This window comes from Podarcis tiliguerta (assembly GCF_965153285.1).
Source record: "Podarcis tiliguerta genome assembly, chromosome: 6".
NCBI lineage: Eukaryota > Metazoa > Chordata > Lepidosauria > Squamata > Lacertidae > Podarcis > Podarcis tiliguerta.
The window spans coordinates 15438398-15442098 of NC_139539.1; the positions used below are offsets into that span (position 1 = coordinate 15438398).

General features: G+C 41.5%; 1 protein-coding gene across 1 annotated transcript in view; it reads right to left on the minus strand.

Annotated features, from left to right (window-relative positions):
* The window catches only part of RTF2 (replication termination factor 2), a 58879-nt gene that overhangs the window by 16322 nt on the left and 38856 nt on the right, over window positions 1–3701 (minus strand). The window lies entirely within an intron of this gene.

Sequence of the window (3701 nt, forward strand, 5' to 3'; positions counted from 1 at the left end):
CCTTGGAATAGGCAGCGAAAACCATTGTTATGCCAACATAAACAAGGATGTTGCAAAAGAATGTTCAGGAAACAAGAGGCTTTTCAACAATTCATGGTTTTTGTGTAGTTGTGCTGTTTCTCCTTCCTGGAGTTGAAGGGAGTTCAGGGCAACTTTCACAGGGAAAGTTTTCTTTGGAAGAAAGAGGACTGGAGAGTTACTGTGTTTTTCTAATTTTTGTTTTCATTTATAAATAAAGAGGCTGACACACTGGGAGTAGCAGACTCACAGAACATGAACCTAAATTATTTACTTCTTCAAAACATCTATACCCCAGTCTTTAGCCAGAAAAGCTATCAGAGTGGCTTACAAACCAATAAAAATAGCATAGCCCCTGCCCCCACTCAAAATCTAAAACCTAAGAAGACATAAAACAAAAGGGGGAAAAGGGAGAGGAAGAGGAAAACAAACTCACTCAGACAACATTTTAGTACCTCTCCTACTTATCCTGTAAGAAATAATATAATCCCTATATTCTGGAATAAGAAGGTTAATCAACCATATAAATGCAGCTGTTGTTCTATTATGCAATGTAGAAAGGCTGTCCTCCTTCTATTCTTTGGAATGGGCTTGTCCTTGGTGAATAGCTGGGCTGCCCTGTGTGTAAAGCCACTGTAACATATCTGCCTGTAAAGTGGGAAGGGATGAATCTGGTCTGCCCAGTCAGAGGGAGTTGAAAGAAGTGGGGTTGTCATTGGTTGTTTTGTGTGTGTGTCTCTGTGTGTGTGATATTTCATGTGCTAGAAGGTGAGGTTCTTTTGCAGGGGGTGGGGTAGGTTCCATCTAACCTTGAGGAAGATGCAGCAGACACCATCACTTCCTAGTGCTCTCACCCATCTTCCCTACTCACAGAGGCAATCAGTTTCCACTCTCCTGTGAAGAAGAGTAGCAGTACAGAGCAGCTCTGGAGCTTAATGGTATCAACTGGGCCCCCATGAGCCTTCCTGCTCCAACAGGAATAGCTCTATAAGACAACAGTTTCTAGCTAGTCTCTAGAAGGTCAGCGGTTCACCCTGTAAGGTCAACAACCTCTGGTTGCATTACAGCCAATTTCAGGAAGGTTAGGTCATCACCTGTTTCTGGAATCCTCAGTATCAGGCTGTGATAGAATGATCTTCCATGAATTTGTCCAGATCCCTTTTAAAGCCATCTAAATTGGTGGCTATCACCACATCCTGAGGATGTCAGGATAGATAGACCATGCTGTGCTAGACGGGCAAATTGACTGGCCTTAAATAATGCAACTTCCTATGTGGCAGAAAACGTGCCATACTGTATGTACTTATAGTCCGCCATTCACCAAATGGCTCCAGGATGAGTGATAAAAATATAACCACTAAAACAAAAACCAGAAAGCTAACCGAAAACAAAAAGCAGAAGCACAGAACAACGCAGAAAGGAAAGTGCCCGCTCAACCCAAGACCTAGGTAAGAAGTGTTTCCTTGACCAATTGTTCATAAAACATGCAAAGATGGTGCAAGGTGCATCTCAGAGGGAAGCTCATTCCACAAGTTGAAAGAGGGCTGCCCCACATGCCCCCTTACCACAGAGGGAGGCCCACTAGCAGACTCAGATATTTGCTATTGCAGCTTTGTTACAGCTAGGGTATTTTCCTGCTTTTTGAGAGGCAAAAGGCACAATGTTATCTAATTCAGTTCTGCAGATGATGTTGCTATATTCTTTTATTATTTATTAAATCTGTTGGCTGTTTTATGTTGCCCAGGGCAACCCATAGTGACTTGCAGTCAGCCAGCCAGCCAGCCAACCAACCAACCAACTGTTGCAGTTATGGCTCAAATCTCTTCTCTTTAATTGTGCTGCCCTAAAAGTTAATGTCTTGCGTAGCAGGGCCATAAATACAGAATACAATCTATGCAGGCCAGCAACTCTTCAAAGACAGAACAATGCATTTATAACGTAGAACTGTCCAGTTCCAGTCATGATGAAAAAACATCTTTAAAATTAGTGGGGAAGGAAAATGGATAACGTCTCATCACAAATTCCAGTACTCACCAAAAGCAATGTATCTTAAGACTCAGGAGATGGTATCCAATTCATTCGTTCCATTAGGACAGGGATTTACACTCGCAAAACAAAACATCCTCCTCCCTCCCCATTTCCTGTGCCCTCCCCAAATCTACTCCAGAGGGTTGGGGGAAACTCTAGAACAGATTAAAGGAGTGCACAGAGGGAGGAGGAAAGCACTGTGCAAGCAAGAAAGCCTTCCACTGATGGAGCATTCACATAGCACTACTTTGGATGCAACCCAAATATTTTTCTGAAGTGTTTACAGGTGGGCATAACAAGGATGTACAGCAAGGAGACAAAAGAAAGCAAATACTTAGATATGAATAAGATCACATATTAAGAGCAGGATTTTAAAAACACCCTCCACCCCCACATTGCACTTAAAAGGTTCATAGGGCTTAGGAAAAGCTGGGCAGAAAGTGGCAGTTTCCTATTTTATTGCCTCAAGCATTTTGACATACAGCATGTCTGCTTGGGCTAAGCCCACAACAGAGAACTTTTTTGTGCACCATCAGGAACGTACACATTTTATTGTACTTATATGGCCATTTAAGCTTCATTTAAAAAAACAAAAACAAAACTCTACTGCAAACAGTCCCCGGTCGTCACCACCCAAAACATCGCCACCTTCTTTGACTACACTTCCTGAAACTCCTATGGCTCTACAAGCAGCCATATTTGTTTTTAAAGGGGAGGGAGGCATAGATCTGTTCCGTAGATAGTCTGTCACTATGGGTGGAATTGTCGTAAAAATCTTTGCTGGATGCTGCTCTGCCATCAGTCTCGCGTGCTGCTTGGGGCTGATGGAAGTTGTAGTCTAAAACATCTGGAAGGCAACAGGCTGGTGAAGGCTAGATTATGCAATAAAATGGCTGGTGATGGTTGATGGTGATTTAACTGGTTTATTGTAGCAAAAGCTTCCGTAGGCAAGAGCCTAAACCATACTTTATATCTTTGGAATTCATGAAAGCATTGATAAATAACTATTTTAGAATGTCAGTTGTCTTTAGCTTTTGTGGAAATAATTCTGCAGTCTCCTTTAAAAAAAAATTTAAACAAAATTTCAGTGTTACACGTGCACAATAGCACTTCTCTAAAATAACTGAGTATTCCTGAAAGGCTCGATCTCACTGTGTGAATGAAGCACTCTTCAAAAAAAGCACAATGATCAAGTGTTTAATGAAGCAGGAATGGTAGGGGATTAAATTGAACCCTTGCTGCCCCCTAGACAGTTTATAGGAACAATTTCTGGTTTTAGAACAGGGCTCAGTGCATGGTCCTAACAGCTGAACTGGGGAGAATGGGCACTCCTCTCCCACCTAATTGCATATGTGCTTTTCAAGGCAGCTAGGAATATACACATAGAAACCCATTTCCGTATGTGCATGGCTCCTCCTGATTGCATCCAAATGTCTACCCATATTATTATTATTATTAGAACAGCTTTAGTTAAAACTGAGAATTAGAACAAAGCTACAGAATTCTGCATAGACACCATTTAAAATTTCTTTCCCCCCACTCCATGCGTCCCGCAGCTCTCAAATCATTATTTAAACTTCCAAACCAACCACTTAAATGAAACACAAAAGCATTCACACATTAAGATGATGAAAGAAGTGAAATTATTTAGATTG